The 12,135-nt window shown below is 43.1% G+C and overlaps 1 protein-coding gene across 1 annotated transcript in view; it reads left to right on the top strand.

The window, feature by feature from the left end:
* LOC124803304 (odorant receptor Or2-like) overlaps positions 1 to 12,135 on the top strand; it is a 57,697-nt gene that overhangs the window by 32,181 nt on the left and 13,381 nt on the right. The gene's annotated exons all lie outside the window — the stretch shown is intronic.

The following is a 12,135-nucleotide window of genomic DNA, read 5'->3' as shown; positions in this document are numbered from 1 at the left end:
GCGACTAAAGACTGTTGAATATAGGAACATGCACCGAAAAAATATACATGTCATAGTATGCACATGTTACCAGTCGTTACACTAAAATGTGGTTGGAAAAACTTAAACTGAGAAGCATCTAAGACGTAACATTTCTAAATGTTTGAAACCAACACTATTAACAGAGGAGGTGTAAAGAAGGAAGTCTGTGGCAGATATCATCTTGTCGTAATCCACAATCAACTCCAAATCATGAAGTCAGTAAGAACAACGTCTAGCACTCGAAGAACGTTATTACCGAGCACCAAGTACTATAAAAGAGAAGTGATCCCATGGCCTCAGCATGCAGCTGTTTATATAAACATCCAGTATTAAAAAATGTAAAAACATTTTAGTGACTGAAAATTTCTAGGACTTTCCAGAAATTATAACTACGAAACAGCAGGTAATACCTGACGGTCGCGTCTGAACTGGTGACGTGTAGCACGAGGGCCACCGACGGGAGCCGCTACACCAAACAGCAAACGGTACAGCTGACCGCATTGCCCTCTCTCGCTTTGAGCAACACACCCACTATCTATTTCAGAAGCTGGCCACAGCACTCTGGATGTGGGTCTTGTCGGAGGCCCTCTTCGTGACAGCGCTGGCGCTTCCTCGCAGATTCGTTGTCACCACCTCTTCATTATGATACCACTGAACAACAAATTTGAAATGAAAGTGTGTAAATTGCATGATTTTGAGTTAGTTATGTTCATTTAAGATTAAAAGATACAAAAATCATCATCTTCGTAAATACCTATAACTCTAACTAAATATGCATTCATGTTCCAGGATTCAGCATAACAAATTTTAAATGAATAATTACTTTTATTATGTTATATGTCATACACTGACAAATTTCAGTGCCATTCTGGAAGTACGAAAGTAAAAATTAAGAAGAAATTAGGATAATATTGCATGAATGATAATAATTTGTAAGTCTACTTTGTACCATAATTATGTAAAACACAAAAGAAACTATATAAATTAACTGGTCACATATGTATATAAAGGATTAGAAATTTTAAATTTCCATATGTACAGTATATACAATTACATATTTTGTTCAGTGATAAATTCAGAAGATGACCGTTTTCGCTTGGCTTGACGTTTATACACGTACTCGGGAACATCCCTTATGACAGTCCAGCAGTAATCTGCTAAAATAGTAGGGCTCCACTTTCCGGCATACCTCTTCTCAACTGTGGCAATTTATTGATGGAATCACTCCCCCTGTTCATCACATACTGCACCACAATCTTTGGGGAAGAAGTCAGGATGACTATGTAAGAATTGCATTTTTAATGGCATGTTGCAATCAAGTTTTTCATAAGATGACAACATGTTATCTACAATCTCCTTCCCTAAGAACTGTAAACAGACTGCCTTAAAACATTCCCATGCATGCTTCTCATTACCTTGTATGATGCCATCAAAAGTAGGGTCTCCAAAAAGCTCTCGAATCTGTGGGCCTAAAAAGATGCCCTTCTTTACTTTGGCATCACTTAAGTAAGGGAATTTTTGGCTTAAGTACTTAAATACGTCACCAACTTTGTTATTCCTTAACAAAGTTTTTCATGATGCTCAACTTGAGGTGCAAGGGCGGGAGCAGAATCTTTCTAGGGTCTACTAGAAGTTCACTCTTAATGTTCTTTATATCTGGTGGGCAATTCATGTTTACTGTAATGAGATGCACGAGCTCGGCTATCCCATTCACAGAGAAATCAATATTTAGTATACCTTAACCGCATACCCAATAGCAGTGCAACCACTTTCAAGGCACCACAAATCTGCCATTGAGTATACTTGACGGCTTCTAGTAAAATTTTCATGTTTTAGTGAGACTCTTCCATATACTCTCCATGCCCATCTGGAATAGAAGAAAGCACTGCTTTTAAGATCAACTTTGACGAATCAGTAAAGAGTCTCCAATCATCAGCGTTGTAATTAATTCTGAGAGCCTTCATTAGACCATTTAAGTCTACACATACCACAAGACTATCTTGTATATTTAAAAAAAAACATTTAATTGCTGCTCTTTTCTGCGGTAGAAGGAAACATTTACACTGCTTTCTAGAAAATTGTGTGGCTGCAATACTGATGCTAAAATCTCAGCATTAGTTTTAGAGAGCTCCAAATCTCTAATGAGATCACTTAACTCATTTTCAGACAATTTTTGTGGATCATCAGTTGATATATTTAGAAGAAACTCTGGATCTTGTGATGTACATGGTTCAGGACAATCAGAATCCCAATCAGAAGTAATTTCGTACTCTGTCGGTGGTTCAGGTGTTGTCAATCCTTCCCCACGTAGAACTGGACGAATGGTAAATGGAATGTTTGGATAGATTACTGTCCGCTTCTTCTTCTTCTTATATATTCCCTTCTTGATAGGACGAACCATACAGAATTAGCTGTCACTGACGTGGTTAGTTGGCTCACGCCAGATCATGAGTACTGCAAAGGGCACTGAACGTCCTTTGCTATGCATCCAGTGCCTGAAGTTGCTAGCATAAGTGTTGCAGATCACATGTAGAGCCCAGGGTTTATCCTGATCATCTATGTTGCTACCAAAATAACAACTGTAAGCTTTTTTAATCAATGTAGTTATTTGTTGTTTTTGGGAAGCAAATGTCACTCCTCCGTACACATAGCAAAATGTGTCAGCCCTGTTAACACAAACTCGTGGCATTTTTGTTCACTTCAATAATAATCAACAACTGGTCGTTATTCTGGAAACAAATGTGCCTAATTATTGCATCCATTGATAAGGTCACTGAAGTTGAAGAGGAGGTGGGCAAAGAGATCACTAATGTTGGTATAAAAATATTTACATCCAAAATATTGCACACAAGTAAGACCAGGGATAATAATATAATCCATTTTTACTAGTTAATATGACTTTGACAAACCATTATAATATATGATTTTAAACTTAACATAAAAATACCTATATAACAATCTCACTGTAGTAAACCAGTGTAAAATAAAAACTAGATCTAATTTTAAATTGTCTTTGTGATATTCGCAATCAGCACTTTAGGAATTGGCTATTTTCATTCGATTTAGATTTTCACTGTTGCACAGTGTAATCATCGAGTATATTCCATTCTTGAGAGGATCTCTAGTTTGCTCGGACGATAAGACCCCATGGTGGGTCTCGCCCCAGGACTGCTGTATATCTTCACACAGCGGACATGGACGACCTCTTTGCACTTTGCACTTCTTGATGAAAGATCAAAATCCTCAGCTTCGTAAGTGACATCTGACAAGCGACAAAGGGTATCGTATAGCCAAATCTAGGGCATTAATAACTTTTTCAATAGTCCCACTTTCCGCAGTCATAAAAATCTATGCCATATTTCCTGGATTATATGTCACTGGTCAGACTTTTGCGTTACAGCGTTCTCGGCCGTTACGCTGGTTGTCCGCAGTATACGGTAGATACGAGCCAGATGTCTTGCTTCTTTGCCCTTGATGATGACATGTTTCATGCAGTCAACCTAAACTTCGCCCATTTCAAACGGAGCGTGTGTATCCATTGCAATTTCGGCGTCGCGACCGTGAAGTAGAAAGAATGGAATGAATCAAAGTTCGTGTGGCTAGGGGCTACCAGCGGGTAGACCGTTCTCCTGGTGCAAATCTTTTCAGCTGATGCCACTTGGGCAACCCGCATGTCGATGAGGATGACATGTTGAACAAGACAACACAGCAATCTGTACCCGAGTGGAGAAAATCGTGGACCTGCCCGGGAATCGAACCTGGGCGCGATGCATGACATCCTACCGTGTTTACTACGTAGCTATGGAGGCGGACACAAAGAATGGTATGAAGCCTTTAGTGTCTCTCTTCAGTGTCTTATATGAAGGTGCTACGACAGACTGTATTGTATCATATGTTTTCTGTGTATTACCGTCACATATTGAGAGAATATTGACCAACATCTCATAAAAGTATTCTGCGAGGCCATTCGTCTGGGGGTGATAGATCATTGTCATCCTGTGGCTGTATTCAAAATATCCTCTGATAATATACAACTACAAAACTTTCCACTATCACAGCCAATAATTTGTGGTGCACCTTGCTTCGAAATGATATCTTTTACAAGGAACTTTGCAATTTCTGGAGCTTTGGCAGTCGCACAGCTTTGGTAACAGCATAGATGGTGTGGTACTCAGTGTAGAAATCCATCGGGGCCTGTTTGTAGACATCGGCAACCTGCCAAAGAGGTTTTTCCTAAATCGTTGAAATGACACTGCCGTGGAAGTGGTAGTATCAGATGTTCAGGAGGTAACTGTAGGATGTGCTTCCATCACTGGCACTCTTTACAGTTACGGAACGTTAGAGAACTACTGTAGAAAGTGTCATTTTCGTTTTATACTGTCTTGAGCCTTCATGAACGTCTGGTGATCAGATGTTGTTGTGTTATGGAGAAACATCAAGATAGCAGGCCATAAATGCTCTAGGATGATGATAAATCATTTTCTGCCCATCAGAAGATACACTCATGCTCATAAGTTAAGGATAATGCTGATACATGGTGAAACAACGCTCTGGTGGACGGTTTTCCGGTTCAAATCACCTCGGGGTATAACCATGCGGTGCATTTAATCTGCGGGCGTCCCACGGTGGTGTTGGCAGCAGTCCACATAAGCAGAGGTATGTTGCTGAATGTCAGAGTACGGTGGAGCGAGTAAGTGTGCAGACGTTTTCAAACGTGCTAATGGTGACTGTGTTTTCAAAATGGCTCAAAGAACACATATCGAACACGTAGTGAGGGGTAGAATACTAGGGTGATTGGAGGCTGGGCAAACACAGCAGGATGTAGCACAGGCCCTCGGTGTGCCACAAAGTCTGATCTCAAGGTTATGGCAACGATTTCAGCAGACAGGAAATCTACATCTACATCCATACTCGTTAAGCCACCTGACGGTGTGTTGCGGAGGGTACCCTGAGTACCTCTATCGGTTCTCCCTTCTATTCCAGTCACGTATAGTTCGTGGAAAGAAGGATTGTCGGTGTGATTCTGTGTGGGCTCTAATCTCTCTGATTTTATCCTCATGATCTCTTCGCGAGGTGTACGTAGGAGGGAGCAATATACTGCTTGACTCTTCGGTGAAGGTATGTTCTCGAAACTTTAACAAAAGCCCGTACCGAGCTACTGAGCGTCTCTCCTGTAGAGTCTTCCACTGGAGTTTATCTATCATCTCGGTAACGCTTTCGCGATTACTAAATGATCCTGTAACGAAGCGCGCTGCTCTCCGTTGGATCTTCTCTATCTCTTCTATCAACCCTATCTGGTACGGATCCCACACTGTTGAGCAGTATTCAAGCAGTGGGCGAACAAGCGTACTGTAACCTACTTCATTTGTTTTCGGATTGCCTTTCCTTAGGATTCTTCCAATGAATCTCAGTTTGGAATCTGCTTTACCGACGATCAACTTTATATGATCATTCCATTTTAAATCACTCCTAATGCGTACTCCCAGATAATTTATGGAATTAACTGCTTCCAGTTGCTGACCTGCTATTTTGTAGCTAAATGATAAGGGATCTATCTTTCTATGTATTCGCAGCACATTACACTTTTCTGCATTGTGATTGAATTGCCATTCCCTGCACCATGCGTCAATTTGCTGCAGATCCTCCTGCATTTCAGTACAATTTTCCATTGTTACAACCTCTCGATACACCAGGGCATCATCTGCAAAAAGCCTCAGTGAACTTCTGATGTCATCCACAAGGTCATTTATGTATATTGTGTATAGCAACGGTCCTATGACACTCCCCTGCGGCACACCTGAAATCACTCATACTTTGGAAGACTTCTCTCCATTGAGAGTGACATGCTGTGTTCTGTTATCTAGGAATTCTTCAATCCAATCAAACAATTGGTCTGATAGTCCATATGCTCTTACTTTGTTCATTAAACGACTGTGGGGAACTGTATCGAACGCCTTGCGGAAGTCAAGAAACACGGCATCTACCTGTGAACCGGTGTCTATGGCCCTCTGAGACTCGTGGACGAATAGCGCGAGCTGGGTTTCACACGACCGTCTTTTTCGAAACCCATGCTGATTCCTACAGAGTAGATTTCTAGTCTCCAGAAAAGTCATTATACTCGAACATAATACGTGTTTCAAAATTCTACAACTGATCGACGTTAGAGATATAGGTCTATAGTTCTGCACATCTGTTCGACGTCCCTTCTTGAAAACGGGGATGACCTGTGCCCTTTTCCAATCCTTTGGAACGCTCCGCTCTTCTAGAGACCTACGGTACACCGGTGCAAAAAGGGGGGCAAGTTCCTCCGCGTACTCTGTGTAAAATCGAACTGGTATCCCATCAGGTCCAGCGGCCTTTCCTCTTTTGAGCGATTTTAATTGTTTCTCTATCCCTCTGTCGTCTATTTCGATATCTACCATTTTGTCATCTGTGCGACAATCTAGAGAAGGAACTACAGTGCAGTCTTCCTCTGTGAAACAGCTTTGGAAAAGACATTTAGTATTTCGGCCTTTAGTCTGTCATCCTCTGTTTCAGTACCATTTTGGTCACAGAGTGTCTGGACATTTTGTTTTGATCCACCTACCGCTTTGACATAAGACCAAAATTTCTTAGGATTTTCTGCCAAGTCAGTACATAGAACTTTACTTTCGAATTCATTGAACGCCTCTCGCATAGCCCTCCTCATACTACATTTCGCTTCGCGTAATTTTTGTTTGTCTGCAAGGCTTTGGCTATGTTTATGTTTGCTGTGAAGTTCGCTTTGCTTCCGCAGCAGTTTTCTAACTTGGTTGTTGTACCACGGTGGCTCTTTTCCATCTCTTACGATCTTGCTTGGAACATACTCATCTAACGCATATTGTACGATGGTTTTGAACTATGTCCACTGATCCTCAACACTACCTGTACTTGAGACAAAACTTTTGTGTTGAGCCGTCAGGTAGTCTGTAATCCGCTTTTTGTCACTTTTGCCAAACAGCAAAATCTTCGTACCTTTTTTTAATATTTCTATTTACGGCTGAAATCATTGATGCAGTAACCGCTTTATGATCGCTGATTCCCTGTTCTGCGTTAACTGTTTCAAATAGTTCGGGGCTGTTTGTCACCAGAAGGTCTAATATGTTATCGCCACGAGTCGGTTCTCTGTTTAACTGCTCAAGGTAGTTTTCAGATAAAGCACTTAAAAAAATTTCACTGGATTCTTTGTCCCTGCTACCTGTTATGAACGTTTGAGTCTCCCAGTCTATAACCGGCAAATTAAAATCTCCACCCAGAACTATAACATGGTGGGGAAATCTACTCGAACTGTTTTCCAAATAATCCTTCAGGTGTTCAGCCACAACAGCTGAGGACCCAGTGGGCCTATAGAGACATCCAGTTACCATGTCTGAGCCTGCTTTAACAGTGACCTTCACCCAAATTATTTCACATTTCGGATCTCCGTCAATCTCCTTCGATACTATTGCACTTCTTATCGCTATAAACACGCCTCCCCCTTCACTGACCAGCCTGTCTCTGCGGTATACATTCCAACCTGAGTTTAGGATTTCATTACTGTTTACGTCTGGTTTCAGCCAACTTTCTGTCCCTAGTACTATGTGGGCGTTGTGACCGTTTATTAATGAGAGCAGTTCTGGGACCTTTCTATAGATGCTCCTGCAGTTTACTATTAGCACATTAATAATGTTATTTCCTGTTGCATTTTGCCTACTCCTACCTTGCGGCGTCTCAGGAGGCGTCTTGTCGGGCCGAGGGAATTCTCTAACCTAAATAACTCCCATGTGCACTCCACACGTACTCCGCTACCCTTGTAGCCGCTTCCGGCGTGTAGTGCACGCCTGACCTATTCAGCGGGACTCTACATTTCTCCACACGATAGCGGAGGTCGAGAAATTTGCACCCCAGATCTCCGCAGAATCGTCTGAGCCTCTGGTTTAAGCCTTCCACTCGGCTCCAAACCAGAGAACCGCAATCGGTTCTGGGAACGAAACTACAAATAATTAGCTCTGATTCCACCCCGCGAGCGAGGCTTTCCGCCTTCAGCAATTCCGCCAACCACCTGTACGAACTGAGGATGACCTCTGAACCCAGGCGGCAGGAGTCATTGGTGCCGACATGAGCAACAATTTGCAGTCGGGTGCACCCAGTGCTCTCTATCGCCGCCAGCAGGGCCTCCTCCACATCTCGGATGAGACCCCCCGGCAAGCAGACAGAGTGAACACTGGCCTTCTTCCCCGACCTTTGCGCTATTTCCCTAAGAGGCTCCATCACCCGCCTAACGTTGGAGCTCCCAATAACTAATAAACCCCTCCCCCCGTGTGCCTGCTCGGACCTTGCTGAAGGAGCGGCCACATGTCCACTCACAGGCAGAGCGGGCGATGCCACACGGCCAGCCTCCACATTTACCCTCCGCCTCGTGCACCGCGAACGCCGCTGAACCCGCCACTCCCCTTGGGGAGAGGGTGGCCCAACCGCGCCCGAAGATGTCTCGATAGCAGGGACAGTGGGTGAAGCATGTAAGACCTGGGGTGTACGATGCGACGCACCAGACTCCCCACTGCCGCTACACTCCGAGGCAGCAGCTTGAAGACGGCTGACCGCGGCCATCAACACGTTCAGCTGTTCGCGAACAGTGGACAGCTTCTCCTTTTTCCGTACACAGCAGTCACACATCCTATCCATCCTAAGAAATCAATTTACTGTAGAGAGTTAATCAACTTTTAACTAGACTGCTAATTCACTAAAGGCGGCTGATAGTTGACTAAACTGTGGTTACTAGACACTTCTTGTAGAAAACAATGAATATAGCGCTAACTGTCTCTGGACTGTATTGAAAACAAACACTAGCACTACTGGCACTATGGTTGACCAAAGGGACTCTCTCTGACTGTATTCAAAACAAACACGAAATATATGGAACACTATTACTAGCACTCGAGAATTAAAGCTTCCTAAAAGCAAAAACACACGGAAGAAGTGACAAGTAAGAAAAATACAGTTAATACTTAAATTAAGGTAGCTCGCTGCACAGCAGACGTGAAGCAGACGGCAGTACGGGACGTCCACAGTGTACAACACCACAAGAAGACCGATGTCTCACCATCAGTGCCCGCAGACGGCCACCGAGTACTGCAGGTAGCCTTGCTTTGGACCTTACCACAGCCACTCGTCTCCAGACACACAGTCTACAGACGAATGAACAGACATGATTTATTCTCCCTGAGACCTGCAAGGAGCATTCCACTGACCCCTGGTCACAGGAGAGCCCGTAAAGCCTGGTGCCAAGAACATAGTACATGCCGGTGGAACAGTGGTCTCAGGTTATGTTCACGCACGAGTCCAGGTATAGTCTGAACAGTGATTCTCGCCGGTTTTTCTTCTGGCGTAAATCAGGAACAAGATACCAGCCCCTTAATGTCCTTGAAAGGAGGTTGTGGTTTGATGGTGTGGGGTGGGATTATGATTGGTGCACGTTCACCCCTGCATGTCTTTGACAGAGGAACTGTAACAGGTCAGGTGTATCGGGACGTCATTTTGCACCAGTATGTCCGCCTTTTCAGGAGTGCAGTGGGTCCCACCTTCCTGCTGATAGATGATAACGCACGGCCCCACCGAGCTGCCATCGTGGAGGAGCACCTTGAAAGAGAAGATATCATGTGAATGGAGTGACCTTTCTGTTCTCCAGACCTAAACCCCATCGAGCACGTTTGGGATGCTCTCGGTCGAAGTATCGCTGCACGCCTTCAAACCCCTACGACACTTCATGAGCTCCGACAGGCACTGGTGCCAGAATTGGAGGCTATTCCCCAGCAGCTGCTATACCACCTGATCCAGAGTGTGTCAACCTTCTGTGCGGCCTGTGTACATGTGCATGGTGATCATATTCCATATTGATGTGGAGGTATATGCGCAGTAAACAGTAGCGTTTTGTAGCACATGTGTTTTGGGACGGTTGTCTCAACTTATCACCAATACCGTGGACTTACAGATTTGTGTCGTGTGTGTTCTCTATGTGCCTATGCTATTAGCGCCAGTTTTGTATAGTGCCACGTTGTGTGGCACCACATTCTGAAATTATCCTTAATTTATGAGGATGAGTATAGTTTTGCAAATACAATGTTACATTTAAATACTGAAATTTTCATTTGGTTAGTTCTTAACTCTCAAGGCTCTTATGGTTTCCAGCAATGCTGAGTGTTTCCCCTGATCAACATCAATGTCATTTAATGCAGCGATAACTGAAATTCTGTTCTCACTGCTGCGATTCACCAAAAGATTTCTTGAAAGGCAATATCGTCCTCGTTTCTTCGCCAGATTTTGCATACATTGTACACAGAGTCCACCTGAAACCTCAGTGACTTTCTCGTTAGTTGGCCTGACATGTCCATAAAGAAAAGTGGAATAAAATATGAATGCTTTGTCAAATAAATATATGACGGGAATTTGTTGAAGCCCTAAGCAATTTCAAGGATTTCTTTCTTGGTTGTGGAGTAATTCGCCTTGGATATGTAGAGTACTTTGGGAGCATGACTAATCACCTCTAAAGACCCTTCATGAACTTGTACTGGAACTGCACTTATCATGTAGCTGCTAGTGTCGGCTTCAAGTAATTTCACGACATTGTCGTTATTCTATGCTATGTCTCGAGAAGATTTTTGCACTCTCTTAAGAACGAGGATGGATCTTTCCTTTGTCTTGTTCCATGGAAGTTTCGCGTCTCCTCATATTAGTTCTTGTGAGAGACGTGCGTAATTTGTGTATGAATTTCTAAGTGCAAGCTCATTCCGATAAAACTTCTCAAATCTGAAATGTGCGAAGGAGTTGCAAAATCTGTGACTTTTATTATTTTCACAGCACCGGGAAAGACACCATGCCCATGAACTAGTTGCCTCAAGTTATTTTGTTCCTTGGGGAACGAAGAGGCACTTTTTCGGAATTGGTCAGAGAGCTGCAATCTAAACACACTTCGACAGGGTTTTCAGGTGGCTTCCGTTTTAATTAAATGACTTCATAAAACTACAAAGTCATTCAAATAGCAAAGACGTGCTGTCCATTTAAGGTGCGGAAGTAGATTGTCCATCATGCATTCGATGGTGTCAGAATGTAGTCCCAACGACATAACCCTGAAGTCATACATCCTATCAGGAGCTGTGAAAGAATTTTCTTCCTATTAACTCTCATGAACACAATTTTCCATCTACAATGATTGTGATCGGTTGCTATTATGCAGATTTCGTTTTTAGGCCTGAGAAGCGTTTTGTAATCGACAAAATCTTCACAGTTTCGCTGAGCGTCTAGAATTGTGACTGGAACATGTCGATGGTGGCGGTCTAACAATATTTCCAACAGCAAACAACCGCTCGAAGGAATCTTAGTTATTTTTGCTTGTTGTAGTAGCTTCTTCGAACTGGAGCTCTGACCTTCCATCGTCCGTGACAGCTTGGGAAGTGTGCGAGGGATTCCACCCAGCAATAATATTATCACTGGAGTCTGGTAAAATGGAAAATTCAAAGGACTAAGTTTTGTCATTGTTAGGTGTACTTCCAATCCGTGTTACTGTTAGCTGGCTGTATTTCCCATTTGCGAATTTCAGCACAATTACCTTAATTGGTTGATGATAAACATATGAAATTAGAGAAAAAGAAGTCCACAAGTCGACTAAATCCTGGACAGGTTTGCCATCAGTGATGATGTTGATGAGATTTCCCGACATCTTGATAACCGACGTACTCGGATTATCTTCATCCGTGGCAGTCTCAGCACTATAGACTTTCGCCTAGCTTAGTTTTCCTGAATTTGACGATCTGGCGTGCGGATGACCTCTGTACAGCAAAGGGGAACACAATGGAGTCTTGGAAAGTCCTTCGACCGGGGTACAGTGTTTAACTTCGTGTGACATGACGACTGTCATTGTCTACAGTTGACTGGCGTGAGAAAATCTGTTGTGACGGTTGACACCTAGCATTGCAGTAGTTGTCGAACATTCGTCTTCTCTCTTTGAAGTAGCTCAAAACATGCTCAGGACTTCCACAATGGAAACAAAACGGCATGTTGCTCTTTCTTCTATAGGTGGAGGAGTCGATTGTATTTGGTACTCATTTCATCAGTTCTGGC

The sequence above is a fragment of the Schistocerca piceifrons genome, chromosome 6 (genome assembly GCF_021461385.2).
Source record: "Schistocerca piceifrons isolate TAMUIC-IGC-003096 chromosome 6, iqSchPice1.1, whole genome shotgun sequence".
In the NCBI taxonomy this organism is placed as follows: domain Eukaryota; kingdom Metazoa; phylum Arthropoda; class Insecta; order Orthoptera; family Acrididae; genus Schistocerca; species Schistocerca piceifrons.
Note: the sequence above shows the minus strand (reverse complement) of the source record. Positions and strands in the feature narration are given on the sequence as shown.